We start from the raw sequence: 18,285 nt of genomic DNA, 5'->3' as shown, positions 1-18,285 counted from the left end.
TGGGGCGGAGCACTCTACGTGTTGGTGGTGGAGGGTTTCGCTGCGTGGCTTGTAGAGGCTTCTTCCAAAACTGCACTGAAATCATCCCGCAAGTTGACTCAAGAATGTTCAGATTTAGGCTTTTAATTATAAAGAATCATTTCAGAGGACTGGGGAATAATAGTGGAAAGGGAACAGACACGTGTAACAGCGTAGCCAGGTCTCCCCCAAGCTGTTGCGACTGCTAGATTTCTGTTGATTGGGACTTGGTTCTTCGATTTTGTGAAAGATTCTCGCTAATCTGTAACCATTCTCCTAAGGGATGTCTAAATTCCTCCTCTTAAAAATGATCTGTCCTCTGTTTTTATGTTCAGAGAAGACAATGTAAAAACGTCCGCGCTGGGGGATGGGAAAACACTTCCTAGGCTTCTCCCGCCTGGAGTCCTGATTTCAATGTTCTGGTACTACCTTGAACACGTTACCACTCTGGGCTTCCATTTTCTCATTTTAAGCAAGATTTTAGAGATTAAAAGATGCAAACGTTGTCAAAGTACATATAGATCAAGATGATTTAAATGAGACCACTTAATTTTTCGTGTTTCTCTTTTCACTGTTTTGCATTTTTAAAACCAGTTATTTTGGCTTACATTTAAAAATCACATGTGTGGCTTTTGGTTTTAGTGTGTCAGTACTTTTAAACAAATTGAAATAAAGGAGTAGACTAAAAATAAAATAGTACATTAAGAAAAGAGTTGGAATGAATATTTCAAGCTTAAATAGGTGATTAGAAGGTGAAGGGTGTTTGGAATTCTCTTTGTAACCTTTAAGCTTTTAAACTTAAAAGCGATTTCTTAAATTTAGGTGTGCACAAACTCTTCATTTTAAATGTGGACTCATTTTTCCTAACATTTAAAAAAAAATGCTATCCAAAAGGATTGGAGGAGCCAGATTCATCCAGTTTTTGAAGCTAGACTAAATACGTTAAAGTATACAGATAATCTAGCTTCAAAATAGTAGATGAGGATCGGTACATTCTGGTAGTTAATTCAGTTTGCCATTTACAGGCCTCAGCTATCTAGTTCCATCTAATAAAAATGAACTACCTTGTATGCCCCATGTTAAATTTTATACATAAACTTTCTTTGGGTAGATTTCAAGAATTATCAGTAATCTTAATAGAGATGGAAATTAAGGTATTTAAAAAAGTTTTGCATTAACCCTGAATGAGAACCAAGCATGAGCAAGATTATGGTAAAAGACAACATCTGTATAAAGTTATAATTTCCAATTTGCAAGCTTCTAAATCTACTGTTTGTTGTTTCTGTTAGCTCTCCCTCATGGTGACTGGTTTCTTCAAATAATGTATATTTTATTGGGAGTTTATCTTCAAAAAAGTTCTGTGAGAGTCCTTTATATCTTGGATTGAGAGACTACAGATTGGTTTTGCTGGTCCCTAGAAGTTTCATTTGCTTTAAACCAGATTTAAGGTAATTTTTAAAACTTGTAATATAAATTTAGATCTCACCGCCATGTATGATACAGGCCTCAAGTAGAGATAACAGTCTTCCTTACTGCTTTTACAAAGCAGTAGGCTGAGTTTTTTCTAATCCTCTGTTACCATGTGGACCATCCTTTCCACACTCTGAACTTTATTTCGGTGATCTTGTCTTCAAATGTGTTTAGGAATCAACTCCCCAGCACACATTCAGGTAGAGTACCCCTTGGATTTGCTTTCTACATCTCTTTTTGCTTTCTTTTAAGTTCTGTGATGTATTTTTTCTTTTAAATAAAAACATGTTGTGTAGTATACAGCATTTTTGTGTTTGTAGCAAAAGGGGACCATCTGTGACAACTTAGACTATTATATTGGCTCCAGTTGATTCTCCAACAGAGAAGCTAGAGTAATTTTTTAGAAAAGAAAAATCTAATGTCTATAGCCTGCTTAAAACTGTAAAACAGCTTCCCGTTGCCTTTTGAATAAAATCCCAGTTCCTACATGAGCCTGCATGATCTATCTGATCCCTGCCTACCTCTTACATGACCATTGTGCTGTCTTTCCCTTTATTCCACATTCCCTACACTCCAGCCAGGTTGGCTTTCTTTGGAGTTTTAGAACATGCCAGTCTCTCCTGCCATCCCCTACTGCCCTACCCAAGGCGTTCCCAAATCCTGTTCCATTTGGCTGTAATGATCTTTACCTTATCTGGCTGGCTCTGCTTCAGGTTTTGACCTGAATGTCCACTTAGACTTCAGTGACTACCCTATTCTATCCAAATAGCACCCCAGTTTTTTCCCTACATTTCTGTGTTCTTTATTATTTTCATTTAGCACTAATTACAACTCCTAAATTATTTGCATTTGTTTATTTTCTATTTCCCTTTACTAGTTAATATCTCCGCAAGATCAGGCGATGCATCTTTTATTTACTCAGTGTAAAACAGTGTTTGACACCTACTGAGCACTCACATAAATATTGAAAGAAGAAACCTTTCAAAGTTAAGTATTGAATTGAAACATTTCCACATCTTATATATTCTGAGATTCCTTTCCAGTATGAGTTTCTATGAACCCCATTTGTTACTCATTGCTAGTTGCAGCCATGGCCTCATGGTTTAGTAAATAAAAAACATTAAAAATAGGCTGAAAAGGGACTTACCTGGTGGCACAGTGGTTAAGAATCTGCCTGCCAATGCAGGGGACATGGGTTTGATCCCTGATCCGGGAAGATCCCACATGCTGTGGAGCAACTAAGCCCGTGCGCCACAACTACTGAGCCTGCGTTCTAGAGCCCGTGAGCCACAACTACTGAAGCCAACGCACCTAGAGCCCATGCTCCACCACGACAATGAGAAGCCTGTGCACTACAACGAAGAGTAGCCTCCGCTCACAACAGCTAGAGAAAGCCTGCACACAGCACCAAAGACCCAACGCAGCCAAAAATAAATAAAATATAAATAAATTTATTTTAAAAATAGGCTGAAAAGAATCAAGATGCCATTTTATTTCTTTATAAGGCCTTTAAAATAGCATTTCAGCAGTATCCCATAATTTTCAATGTTTGTCTTGCACATCTATCAGATTTATCCGTAAGTAATAAATAACATGATGCTATTGTAAATAGCAATTTTATTCAATTTTTAATATTTTGTGTCTACTATATAGAAATAAAATCAATTTTTGTTGATCAACCATGATAAACACACTTAATAGTTTTTTTGTTTTTTTGTTTTTTTTTTTTTTAATTTTATTTATTTTTATTTTTGGCTGTGTTGGGTCTTCGTTTCTGTGCGAGGGCTTTCTCCAGCTGCGGCAAGCGGGGGCCACTCTTCATCGCGGTGCGCGGACCTCTCACTGTCGCGGCCTCTCCCGCTGTGGAGCACAGGCTCCAGACGCGCAGGCTCAGCCATTGTGGCTCACGGGCCCAGTTGCTCCATGGCATGTGGGATCTTCCCAGACCAGGGCTCGAACCCGTGTCCCCTGCATTGGCAGGCAGACTCTCAACCACTGCGCCACCAGGGAAGCCCAATAGTTTTTTTTTTTAATTTTTAATTTATTTGTTTATATTTTTGGCTGTGTTGTGTCTTTGTTTCTGTGTGCGGGCTTTCTCTAGTTGCGGTGAATGGGGGCTACTCTTCCTTGCGGTGCGCGGGCTTCTCATTGTCATGGCTTCTCTTGTTACGGTGCATGGGCTCTAGGCACGCGGTCTTCAGTAGTTGTGCATGGGCTTAGTTGCTCTGCAGCATTTGGGATCTTCCCGGACCAGGGCTCGAACCTGTGTTCCCTGCATTGGTAGGCGGATCCTTAACCACTGCGCCATCAGGGAAGCCCAACACACTTAATAGTTGTAGCAGCATTTTTAAAAGTAGATTTCATTGGATTTTCTACCTGGATGATCACGTTGTCTGCAAACAACAGTTTTACTTCTTTCTTTCTTCTAATCTGAATGCCTTTTTTTCTTTTCTTGCCTTATTGCACTGGCTAGACCCACCAGTATAATGTTGAATAGAAAAATGAGATTGTGTATCTTTTCTTGTTTCTGATCTCAGGGGAAAAGCATAAGTCTTTCACCATTAAGTGTAGTGCTAGCTTTAGGTTTTTTTGGTAGATGTCCTTTATTAGGTTGATGAGATTCCTTTCTATTCCTAGTTTTCTAAGAGTTTTTATCAGAAATGGATAACGGATTTTCTTGCATGCGTTTTCTGGGTCTATTGACATGATAATATGATTTTTCTTTATTAGATTCTTAATATGGTGAATTGCATTGATCAGTTGGCCAATGTTACACCAATCTTGCATCCTGGGATAAACTCTACTTAGACGTAGTATAGTATATTATGCTTTTTGTATATTGGATTTGATTGGCTAAAATTTTGTTAAAATTTTTGCATATGTTCATGAGAGATACTGGTCTAAAGTTTAATTTTGTGTAATGTTTCCCTTGTTTTGGGGTCAGGGTAATACTGGTTTCACCAAATGAGAAATGTTTTCTTCTCTTTGATTTTCTGAAAGACTTGTGTAGCATTGGTATTAATTCTTCCTTATATACTTGGTAGAATTTACCAGTGAAGCCATCTGAATTTTCCTTTGTGAGAAACTTTTTAACTACAAATTGAATTTCTTTGATAGATAAAGGCCTACTTAGATTATTTATTCTTGAGTGATTTTGGTAGTTTTTCTTTCAAGATATTTCTTTGTTTCATCTAAGTTGTTGAAAGTATTGGCATAAAATTGTTCATAATGTTCTTATTGTTCAGGAAAGGGTTAGCTCAGAGGGTTTGTGATGTTCAAACTCTGCACATTCCAAAGAAATAACTGGCCCTTGACTGACTCCTGGGAGAAAACCTCTAAGCATCCTTCATGATAAGGTTGTCTTTATATGCCTAGGGTCTTTGTGCTTGTCAGATAGTTTATGCTAACAATGTGATTTATGGTGAATGCCTATTTTTGTTTACCTGGATTTCTGGGCCATACTTTATCAGTTTGATCTCTGGAGGGGCTGGAGACTGGATAGCTAAAGTCAGTGATGTTGGTGTTCCATGCCTGCATGACTTGACTCCCAATAAGAACCCTAGACAACAAGGTTTACATGAGCTTCCCTGGTTGCCAATACTTCATATGTGTTGTCACACATCATTGATGGGAGAATTAAGACCTGTCCATACAACTACATTGGGAGAGGACAACTAGAAGTTTATATCTGATTTCTTCTGGGCTCCTCTCTGTGTGTTTTGCCTTTTCTGATTTTAATATGTATCTGTTCACTGTAATAAACTGCAGTTGTAAGTATAACAGTTTTTCTGAGTTCTTTGAGTCTTTCTAGTGCTAATCATCAAAACTTAGGGTGGTATGGGGGCCCCCAACACTTATTATCCTTTTAATATCTGTAGATTTTGCAGTGTTATCACTTCTCTAATTCCTGATATTGGTAATTTGTATCTTGTCTCTTTTTATCTGATCACTCTCCTAAGAGGTTTATCAATTCTATTTTCTCAGACAATCAGCTTTTGGTGTTACTGAATTTCTCTATTGTTTATTAGTTTTCCACTTTGTTGATTTCTGCTCTCATCTTTACAGTTTTATTTCTTCTGCTTACTTCAGGTTTCATTTGCTCTTCTTTTCCTGGTTTCTTAAGGTAGAAATTGAGGTTGTTGATTTAAAACTTTTCTCTTTTCGAAATAGGTGTTTAGTGCAATAAATTTTCTCCTAAGTACTGCTTTGGCAGAATCCCATGAATTTTGATGTGCTGTGTTTTTTCATTCAATTCTAATTTCTCTTTTTATTTTATCTTTGAGTCATTGATTAAAATTCTGTTGTTTAGTTTTAAATATCAATATTTTGAGATTTCTAGAGTCCTCTCTTACTACTGATTCCTAGTTTACTTTCATTGTGATCAGGTAAGTAGTATATATAGTTTGAGTCCTTTTATATTTATTGAGATCTGTTTTATGCCCCACAATGTAGTCTCTCTTGGAAAATATTCTGTGTGCAAATGAAAGGAACATGTATTCTGTTGTTGTTGGATAGAGTGTTCTATTAGTGCCAATCAGGTCAATTTTGTTTGATTGTGGTTTTTAAGTCCCCCATATTATTACTGGTTTTCTGTCTACTTATTCTATTTATTGAGAGATGAGAAATGAAATCTCCTACTATAACTGTGAATTTGTCCATTTCTTCTTGCTGTTCTCTCAGTATTGTGTTAGTGTCTTGAAGCCCTATTATTAGGTGCATGAACATTTAGGATTGTATGTCTTCTTGATTATTAGACCCACTTATAAAATTTGTCCTCCTTTTGCCTGATAATATTTGTCTTAAATCTATTTAGTCTGATATTAATATGCCACTCTAGTTTTCTTTTGAATAATGTTGGGATGGTATATCTTTTTTTTTTTTTCTTTTAACATACTTGTACCTTTCGTTTAGGCAGCATTGGTCTTGCTTTTGTATCCAATATAGCAACCTCTGCCTTTTAATTAGTGTGTTTATACCATTTATATTTAATGTGATTATTATGTTTAGGTCTTAAACCTCTAAGCTAAACCTTAAACCTTAAACCAAAATATTCCAGTCTTCGATTTCTCTTTGTCTTTGTTGTTTGTTCCCCTTCCCCATCTTCTTTTTCATTAAATTTTTTAAATGATTCTATTTCCTTTGGTAACTTATTAGCTATAACTCTATTTTATTATTTCAGTGGTTGCTTTAGAATGATAGTATACAGCTTTAACTTATCACAGTTGACATTCACATATTATAACACTTCACATATAAGAAACTTACAAATATATATTCTACTTCTCTTCTGCCCTTTATGTTATTATTTTCATGCATTTAACTTATACATGTTATAAACCTCACAATATATTGTTATTATTTTTGTTTAAACAATTATTTCTTTAAAAGATTTAAATAAAAATGTCTTATATATTTACTCATATAGATACAGATTTCTGTGCTCTTCATTCCTGTGTGCAGATCCATATTTTCATCAGGTATAATTTTCCTTCTGCCTAAAAGGCTTAACATTTCTTCTAGTACTGTTAAGGTCTACTGTTGATGAATTCTTTCAGCTTTTATATATGTAAAAAAGTCTTTATTTTGCCTTTGGTTTTTTTGTTTTTGTTTTTTGTACTTGAATATACAAAAAAGTTTTATTCATATCAGGCAAAATACTGGGAACGATCCCAATGTCTATTGCTTAATAACTGGATAAACAAATTGTGTTTTACTCATGTGATGGAATACTATTCAGTAATAAAAAGGAATAGACTACTATTATTTCTTCAAATATATTTTCTGTCCTCCCTGCTCTCTTCTTTTGGGGCTTCCATTACACATTTGTTAGCCACTTGAAGTTTTCCTGCAGTTCACTGATGCTCTTTTTATTTTTTAACATGGTTTTTTTTTTCCCCTCTTTTTGCTTCATTTTGTATAGTTTCTGTTGTTGTGTCTTCAAATTCACAAATATTTTATCCAATGTCTAACCTTCTACTAATCCCATCAAGTGTATTTTTTCAACACAGACATTGTAGTTTCTTTCTATAGATGTTCTGTTTGGATCTTTTTATATCTTTGGTATATCTCCTTAACTTTCTGAACATATGGAATACAGTAGTGTTAAATATTAGTGTCATTGTCTGATGATTTTAACATCTGTGTTAGTTCTGGGTCAGTTTTAATAGATTAATTATTTTCTTCAATATGATTCATATTTTCTGGCTTCTTTGCATGCCTGGTAAACTTTGATTTGATTCAAGATGTGAATTTTATCATGTTGGGTGTTAGCTATTTTTGTTTTCCTATAAATATTTTTGAGCTTTGTTCTGAGATGCAGTTAAGTTACTTGGAGATAGTTTTATCTTTTTGAGAATTGTAACTTTTAAAATTTGTTAGACATGACCAGAGAAATGTTTACTCAAGACTAATTATTTCCTACTACTGAGGCAAGAATCTGTTTAGTACTCGTGAATTATGAGGTTTTCCAGTCTGACTGGTGGCAATAGCCCCTATTCCTGGTCCTGTGTGGGTGCTGTGTACTGTATTCTCTGGTGCTTTTGGATAGTTCTTTCCCTGGCCTCACACAGTTTCCACACATGCATGTGCTGATCACTATTCTGCTGCATATTTGAGGGTACCCTCTGCTGATCTCCATCATTCCTTTCCTGTGCAGCTCTTTCCTTTCTGGTACTCTGTCTTGCAAATCCTGACCCCCTTGTTCTCCTGGTACTCTGAACTTCATCTCCTCAACCTAGGGAGTCCAGCAGGCTTTGCCTGGATTCTCCCCTCTCCCCCACCCCATTTGGTGGCCTAGGAACTCTCTCAAGGCATTAAATTGGGGCAATCATAGGGCTTGCTTCATTTGTTTCCCATGTCTCAGGGATAACTATTCTCCATTGCCTATGTCTTGAAAATCATTGTTTCATATATTCTATTTGCTTGTTTGTTTGTGGTTGTTTTAGGAGGGAACATAAATTCAATCCCTCTTACTCCATTTTGGTCAACAGTGCAAGTCCCAGCACTGTTTTAAGTGCTTTACATATATTAACTAAGCCTTTCAACACTGTGGAATTCTTTCAGCTGATATTCCTGTTGTGTAGATGAGGAAACTGAGGCACCAAGAGACTGTGAGTTGCCCAAACTTGCATAGCTTGTTAGTAATAGAGCTAAGACTCAAACTCAGGCAGTATGACTCCAGAATCTATTATCTTACCTACCTGCCATTCTGATTTTGTAGTATTCCTCAGTTTATAGAGAACTGTGGCATACATCTCATTAAATTCTTATATAGCTGAGTTCTTAATCCCATGTTATTTGCATTTTCAAAAGAGTATGCTTATTCATCCAGAAGAATCTTTAGTGAGTGAAATACCATGTGTCCTGACAAAGAGAAATGAGAAATATTTTTGAAGTGTAGCAGAAGCACTTTTTAGTCATTAACTCTCCCAACTTCACTCAACCTTGGAATTTTCTGACTTGGTTTCCCTTAGCTGGTCTTGATTTTTGCCAACTTCTCTTACTTCATTCTTTAGACTGTTACAGATTGCCCAAAATTTTCCCTTTTTTTAACCTTTGTATTCATGGCATCAGGTACTAGGAAAGATGGTGGTTATTTGTAAGGAAGAGGCTTTTTAAAATGAAGTACTACAAGTAATTTAACAGTTTGCATTTTCCTTTGGGAAGCATTCAAAGCTCTTTCCATTGGCTTTTGAATTCTAATTTATTACTTTGTGTTTGAACTGTTGTCTGTCTCCAAGTGTATAACCATTAGGCAGCTAGGAGAGGTATGTGGGAAAGTATTTCTGTTTATGGCTACATTACAAGTAACGTTACAAGTCACTTGAGATGGTGACTCAAAGAATGAATGGATGGATGGGTGAATCAGAATATGCTGGTGGCCAATTGGAGGAGCCAAAGGGAGACCGGAGGGCAAGAATATGCTGCAGACAGCATATTCACTATGAAGTGAATATCTAGCACAGAGACAATTGAGTCTTGACCACATGATGTCCTGGCTTTGGGATGTCTATTCTATTTGCATTTGAATACAGTTGTTTTTTGATTTCAGAATTCCTCACACTTAAAATAAGAAATCATACTGAGTTTCTCTTTCCTTTTCCATATGCTGTCTTCACTGGAATATTTTAAATATGTTTCTCTATGAAGAGGCAATGCCTTTTCATTACACTGGTATTTCAAGCATATTTAAGAAATGAAAATACATTAAAAGCATTAACTAGAACTTCTGGGCAAAATAGGTCTCCTGTTTAGTCTTCAGTTTAATTACTGTGTTATTCTGCCAGCTTTCTCCAGAAATAATTGACTGAATGAAGTAATTTCCTTGGATATTTACAAACACTATGACTTGTAAAGGTCTGTGAAGTCCCATTTGGCTTGGAAGTGGGACTGAGGATGACCTGGCAGTGCACAACTGTTATTTTGGGCTTAGCATATTTTCATAGTCACCAACTCAGGAAGATAATAGGAAGCAAACAGAGGAAGGTCGAATGTTTGGCCTTTATACTCAGTCCTAGTTTTGTAATTTTAGCTATAAGTTTACTTAAAAGATGAGAGAGTGAAGCATTGATTTAGTCTAAGACACAGGTGGTTGGATAGTGATTTCTGCGTGTGTGGTTGTTAGAATATCTTGTTAAATTATGAATAGTCTAGAAGAAATTTACAAAGCTTTGACTATCAATAGTCAAAGCTTAAACACTGGCTTATCCGTCATAGGATACATGAATCACCAAGGTCAGTCTGTTAATGTTATTGATTTACTATTCTGTAATAAGGTGTTTTTGTTTTGTATTAAATAATAGGAGTTGATTTTGAAGGCATAATGTCAAACTAGAGAGCAGACAAGAGGAAGATTAGACTGGAAATTATTTTATCTGAGGCAGCCTACAGGAAATTCCAAAAGACAAGATAAGTATAAATGAAGCTTTTAAAGAATTGAAGTGGAATGCCAAATTGCAGTACTGTGGGTTCAAGTTTAAAGATGTCAGTCCCTACTCAATGAAAAAAAAATGATACAGAAACTTCAGATGGTCTTCAGAAGGAATTTCAACTGTGGTAATATTTACAATGTGATGATTTCAAAGTGGCTATTCGTGGTCTTAAAATATTGAGAAGTAGGGAGAGTAGAAGTAATACTATTGGGTAAGGTGTTTTAAAAAACAAAAACAAAAACAAAAACAATAATAGAGGTGATGAATGTCCTAAGAGGAATTCTAAAAAGTGAGATGGTTGAAGCTGATGTTCTTATGGAGCGTACAGAGGGAATGAATCTACTTTTAGTTCTTATTTGGATCTACATTTTACCTGCACAGAAGGATGAATACCTGTCTCTCAAAGGTGACCTGAGAGTAATCTAAAGTGAATTTTAGTCTGTCATATCATGAGTAATTTAAATTCAGCTATCTCAATCATAACTTACAAATTTGGTGACAAGCTATTGAGTCATTTTCATCTTATATGGTAACAGCAGGTTTTGTAGGACATGAAGATTATACAGTTTTGTGGGGCCTCCTTAAGAAAAAAAGATTACAATATTATAAGTGCACACTTACTTTCAGGGACTTGGAAGCCTCAAGCAAGTGGAAGGCCCTCAGGCTTGAGCTGTAGTAGCCTCAGGTGGTCAATCTGCTTCTAGTAAACAAATTTAATTTATACAGGATAAAAAGATTCATGTAAGTGAAGTGTAACTAGAATATCAGTGTGGTGGAAAGAGGAGTGGATTGGGATTTAAGATTCGTTTTCTAGCTTAGGCCGATTCATACATTTCATTGTTTATTTACTGAGTGCAGCATTGTATTGGGTTGGCCAAAAAGTTTGTTCTGGTTTTTCGGAACGATGCTACCAAAAACCCGAATGAACTTTTTGGCCAACCCAATAAATGGCATTATGGAAGTGGCTGTGCGTTCAAAGAACCTGTACTTCAGGAGTAAAGCATTCCATGCTCAATTTGAATTTGGGAAATAGTGTACACGCCACCCCTTTTAGTGAGACACAACGGACTTTAGCATATTAATGGCTCTGAGAGGTGCTACTGTTAGCAAACACATCGTGTACATACACACAAGGTGAAGCTTCGTTTATTCCAGTTTTTAGCTCTTTTCTTTTTTAGTATGTGTAACACATAGTAACATCACCTGGAAGACATTTTGGGAAATACTGCTATGCGGAATTATCTCTTTCAGCCTCCTTAACTGTTACAGGTCTTCTTAGATTTTCCTCTTTGGCCAAGTGGGAACTGTCATTCTCGAAGGACTCAACATTCCCAGCAGTGTATTTTAGGCAGACTTGCACACTTGGACTCAGTCAGCAGCTCTTATTAAATGGTACCACCCATCGAGCAGAGATTGGCAATGGGGTGTGAATAGGTGCTTAACAGGGGTGGAGGGACTGGCCCGTCACAGCCCAGGCTTGTTCTTCATGATTTCCAAGAAGACTTTCCTTTAAGCACCCTTCAGCCTTCTTAAGTGAGCTCTCTGCTTTGGTAGTTTTCCTTCTGTGCTTGTTTGTAGAAGTCATTACACTTAAGTGGAAATATCACCCAAGCAGCCTGTGCAGTGGTTCAGGGACCCAAACAAGAGGGAGATTCTGCTCCCTCTTCAGAGCATTTCTGAACGTAGAGGCCTGAAAGGAGGTCTTTTTGCCAAGAATGGTTTGGAATTCAAACTTAATGCCAGAGCCACCACACCTTTTTTAGGGTAATTACCACTTAACCAAACATTTCTGAGTTCCTTATAAATTGGTCCCCTCAGTCACTTAATCATTTTAGTAGCTCTTCTCTGAACTTAGTACAAGTTTTCCACAATTTTGGTAACAAGGTGCTCTGTAGGGAATGCAGAGTCTAGGTGCAGCAACCTTGCCAGGGCATTTGGTGTGGTGGGAGTGAGCAAGAGAAAGATGACAACCACCCAGTATCCCTTAGGCTCTTATAAATGTATGGCAGCTTTCCACCAAATGGAGTTGAGCTCACAGTAAATGCATAGGTGAGTAGACAAGAAATTGCCCTTTCCTCGATTCAAGGGGAAGAAAAGCCAGTGGCCTGCCAGCAGGTAATGTGTGTGTGAAGTCGAAGGAGTCCTTCACCTGAAATAACATTATAGCCAGACTTTACCATAAGAAATCTTTCTAAAGCAAAGGCTGAGAAGTTCTCAAAAGGAGTATTTTGAGGAAGGGCAGTGGCCTAACCTGAAAGTTATCGTTGTTTTATAGTTTTTCAGAATGTATACCGTATTTGTATAAATAAGATCATTAAAATAATGTTCACTATTTTTTTCTCATTTTTTGATGGATCTGAAAGGAAATCTAATGAAATGTAGAAATCTCTTGAAGTTGAGTGATTTCCTTAGGGTCAGGCAAATGAGTAAATGGGAGAGTCAGAATGATACCCCAAATATGTATGTCTTCAAGCCCTGTACTTTTCACTTAAGTCTAAACAAACAAGCAAACCAAACAAAAACACTCCTATCCCCATATCCTATTTCTAACACTGGTTCAGAGATAAAGACTTATTGGCAAGTCTTTTGGCCTTTTAATTTAGTTACTATATCTTTTGTGTCCATGTTTTTTAATCTTACGTCTTTAGTTCATTTTTTTTTTTTTTGATAACTCTCTTTTCTACCAAAAATGAAATTCCAAAGACATCAGCATCTGGTACTAAGGTAAAAGTAAGTTATTTCGAACTTTGTTGCGGTTCTGGGAGAGACCCTAACAAGGATTGTTAAGGTTTAAGTACAAAAGTCAATAATAAATTCCTGAAAAATATAGGGTACTCATTTCCTGATATTTGGGACATTTAAACAAGTATTTAACACAGTCTGATTCTAGGGCTAATTAAACATATGAATAATGGGCCACCCTAAGAACTACATTAATGAGTTATTCATGCATGAAACTACATATCTTTGTGGCAACTAATGTTTGAACCATATTTAAAATGCAGAAGTATTGCTATAAAACAAAACTAGGCAAGGAGAACCATACCAGAAGGAGTATAATATTTAAAGACAAATACGCATATTATTGTAGCATTTTAAAAAATACTTTTTATAATCATGAGAGCATAAGATTTCAACTGAAATGTTATTATTTCCCACAACCTTGGAAGATTGCTTGCCATTAAGACTCTCAATTCACCATTGCTGATGTGAGGTCACATGCTATCAATATTGGAATTGGGCTTTTGTTCCAAGCTCCTTGCTCTTCTGTGGATTTCTTTTTTTTTTTTTAAATAAATTTATTAATTTATTAATTTTTTGGCTGCATTGGGTCTTCGTTGCTGTGCACGGGCTCTAGTTGTGGCAAGCGGGGGCTTGCGGAGCATGCAGCACGTGGGCTCAGTAGTTGTGGCTTGCGGGCTCTAGAGCACAGGCTCAGTAGTTGTTGCACACGGGCTTAGTTGCTCTGCGGCGTATGGGATCTTCCTAGACCAGGGCTTGAACCCGTGTCTCCTGCATTGGCAGGCGGATTCTTAACCACTGCACCGCCAGGGAAGTCTCTACTGTGGATTTCTCCCTGATCATTGCAGGATGACTGTTTCATTAAGAAACCTATAATTAAGTGAGGAATTGGAGGGAATAGGATACTAATATTGCACCCAAAATTATTCTTCCCTTGTGTGGTCAGCCCTATCCATCTCTGGCAGCTAAGTTCTAGAGATCTTTGAACACAGCTGGACTCTCAGGTAGTTTGGTCTTTGGAGACTGATATACCTAAAATAACTTTGAATAGTTAAATCTGACCACGTGTGAAATGGCAGTTGCCTTTTAATTTTAATGGAATATATTAGAGCATTTTTATGGAAAAGCTCTTAAAGTTCTGTTTTTCACTACCTTAATGAAAGGGGAAAATGTGTTGCTGTTGCTGTTACTTTTTATAATAAATTTAAAGCAGTTCCTGCAAGTCTTAACAAGTAGAATCAAATATTTAGTGCTTTTGGCAAAACATCTTTATAAAATTTCCAGAGCAAAATAAAATATTCTGCGTTTAAACTTCTTTGAATAAAACAGACTGAATTTCTAAGAGGACTTACATCATGTATCAGTATTTCCAAGTTAATTAAGTATGTGGAATCATCAAACCACATTACCGCTATTCCATCTAAAAAGATTTGTGCTCAAAATTTTAAACCAGAATAGAAAGCTAGTTTCACAAGTAAGAATATTATAGATAAAAACACACTTTTTTTTTTTGCACTGTATTTCTTTTGTATATTCAAATCAGGATGTCTTCGGATACCTGCTTTTAAAATACACTGCATTGTAAAAGATAACATGGACACTCTAACTCTGGGATTTCACAAAGACTGGTTCTTTTGAGCTAGAGGCTATGATTTGCTGGGAATGTTTAACAAAAGGCTCTCCAGAAAGAAAAGAAAAAAGCCAGCAACCACCTTGATTTCTCGATTCCCATAGTGTAAGTATGAAATGTGGAGTTAAGAAGAGATGCATACAGTCACCTCTTATCAGTTGATGCCAGCCTGCTCCAGCAGACCACTGAAGAGGAATTCTTTTATATTTACTAAACGTACATTTTGGAAGCCATCAGTTATAAAGGTCTAAGTTTAAAGGGAAAATTTGATTTAACTGGGTAAAATGGACTAGTACCATTTCTTTGGGGGTATACCACCTGGGAAAGTTTTGACAGAATTTAGTCACCTTATCAAATGGAGAATTTTGAGCAAGTGCCTAGTTATAAACTTTAAGTAGCTATTGAATAAGTGGTTTGGCAAAATGAATGGAAATAGAAAAAGTCAAAGTGGTCATTTTTTATTTATATTACTTGTTTTTCACAAAGAATCTGAATGAGCTTTGATCTGGATCCCTTGAAACAATCATTTGTATGAGAGAATGCTAAAATGTTTCTGGGAAAGATGTCTTTCAGGAAAATATTTTATTAAAATAATTGTAGCTAACATTTATTTTGGCATTCTCTGTTCTAAGAGGTTCTCATGTTTATCTTTTTAAATCTTCACAACAACCTTCTTATTATCCCTCCCATTTTGCAGGTAAGGAAACTGAGGAACAAAGAGTTTAAGTAACTTTTCCAAGTTGCCACACCTAGTAATTGGGATTAATCCAGGAAGTCTGACTCAAGAGTGCATGCTTTTAATGCACTCTTTTGCTTCAAGTATTGTTTTTGTTTGTTTTTTAAAGATTATGGCAGTTAGCCAATCACTTTGAATATTAAAAAATGTTTCTTTTTGGTCATTGAATTTACATAAGATTCAGTATGTGGATAAGAGATATAGTGAAGCTGTCATTGATATTCAGAAGGGTAGACAGTTTGTAAACTATTTTAAGGTTAAGACATTTCTAGGCCAGATAATCTTTGGATTACATTAATAAGATGGAGATTAAATAGTAATGTGGCTAAGGTGTACACTTGCCTTTAGTTAATGGAAATCATGTATCAATAAATGATAAATTTGTACTCTTTATATCCCTGCCTAGGCCCGAAAGAATTTAAGGTGATGCTTATGTATACACACACATATATATTGAATAGGTACGTATGTACACACATTTGCCAATGTATTTTACTTTAAAGGAAATGAGGAAACCCAAGTGAAGGGAAAGTAAGGGCAGAAAAAATAAAATGGAGCCAGGAATGAGGGTAGTTTACCAAAACCATGTTTCAAGGTTTCATATACTTTCTAGAGCTACATCACGATTTTGGCTCTGAACATTTTTAGGGCCAAAGCAGAGGGGAGAAATAATATGCAGTGTCCATATTATGCTAATTTAAAAATAAATACTTTTACTTATGCATTTATAATTATATACTGATACTGACTTTTCTATCAACATCAAGAATTAATCAGAATCTGAATCTCCTCTATCTCCCAGAGCAGACAAATCCTTTACCATACTTTCTCTTTAACAATGCACTGCATCATCAATTTACATTTGAAGATTTTTTCGAATCCTTTTGGATTGATCTGGGTATATTTGCATCCTCTTCTATCATTGTGTTTCTGATTGCTGATGAATCACTTCTTGGCAATTGAATTAACTTTAGAGTCAATTGTCAATTTCTACTTGAACTTAACTGCAGGCTTCATCTTTTATTTGCTCACATTTTTTTCTTATATTAGCCTCTTTCTTAAATTCTGTTTTTAGTTATAGTACATTATTTTGTATTTTTTCAGAAAGATTATTGGTGTTCAACTCTTAGACTTTTCATATTATTATTTGCCCTGGCTTTTAAATGATAGTTTACTTTGTATGTAAACTCCAATTGTCCCTTATTAAAGTATTGTACTGTTATCTTCCAGGTATTTGTTGCAGGTGAGAGGTCCGATGCTGTTTTAATTTTCATTTCTATTTAGTTATACTCTTTGTCTCTTTCATAGTTTATTACTTATTGTTGGAGTACATATAGTTTAATAAAATGTGTCTAGATGTTATTCTTTCCCTGCTACCAGTGGGTTCTTTCACTATGAAAAGACTTTCTTTATCTAGGGGAAATTTTGTTGTTGCTGTTCTTTAGTGTTTTTATTATTTATTTGATTTTGTTCCTTCTATTTTTTAAATTTCTCTTTCTTGAACTCCTACTAAATGCATGGCAGAACTTTTAGATATATTCTACATATCTCATCTTTTCTCTCATCCTTTTAATCTCTTTGTCTTTTTCAACTGAATTCTGATAGAATCTTTTGGTTTACCCTTCTGGCTCACTGATTTAATCTTGAGTCTCATTCATTCTACAACTCAGCCCATATTTCATTAATCATGATAATTTCTGGAAACTTCTCTTCTTTTTCATGGCATCCTGTTTTGGTTGATGTAATTTTTTTTGTTAACACCTTTTTAAACATTTATTTATTTACGCTTTCTCTGATTTTTAGGAGGTGAAACAGATGAATAATTATGTTTAGCTTGCCTTCTTAAACCAGAAGTCTTATCTTCTTTATATCGGTTTAAGTCAGGATTTAGAGTGTTTTAACAGTGGTCCTCAAACTTGCAGAACCCTTTTAAAGAAAAGCCAAAATTTTTGCAGGCTCCTAGTGTCTACTGACTTAGCCTGAGAAACACTGTTGTATATAAAATCTTCATTGGATTTCTTCTTCTCCTCTTCTGTTTCTGCTTCTGCTTCTTTTTTAAACTAAGGCATTTGTAAATAGAGCAGTGTTTATCTTACAGTTCTTTCCTTTGACTCAGCACACCTCTCCAGAGTTTTTAGTGGTCTGTGTAATTATCATCATATTCTTTGGTGAGACACCTGTCTTATATCAGACATCTATTATTGTGCTTTGTTTGGTTGCTGTTTAAAAATAAATTTAGTGAAGTTCCATGTGTGCTTTATTTGTCTGGTTACACGCTTTTGCCTGATATCAAGGTAGTTCCTATGTTGGAACCTTATCAATATGGACCCATGATGAGTCACGCTTACAAGGACTGCCAACGATAGAATTCTGTATGCTGAGTTTTCCCACATCTAAAAAGTCCCAATGATTTGACATTGACATAAATATTACAGATATTCTGGTTTGCACCAAATTAATTTGTGATCACTAAAAATTGGAGATTAAAGACATGGTGTCTGCTTATATTTTTAATTTATTAAATAAAGCTTTGCTTCTTAACATTATTTAAATTTCATTTTAGAATTAACTCATAATGGAAATTCTTCTTAATTTCAATCTTTTAATTATCTCAGAACTTTTCAAATAATAGAGAAGAAGAATTTTGAGGGAAAGAAGATAGAAAAAAACTGTCCTACTTCCCCCAGTTTTTAGCGTGAAATTCAATCTAAAACTTTTAGTTCCATCTCAGGTTATAGTTAAACAAAAGGGTATCAACA

The sequence above is a fragment of the Balaenoptera acutorostrata genome, chromosome 1 (genome assembly GCF_949987535.1).
Source record: "Balaenoptera acutorostrata chromosome 1, mBalAcu1.1, whole genome shotgun sequence".
Lineage (NCBI taxonomy): Eukaryota > Metazoa > Chordata > Mammalia > Artiodactyla > Balaenopteridae > Balaenoptera > Balaenoptera acutorostrata.
Note: the sequence above shows the minus strand (reverse complement) of the source record.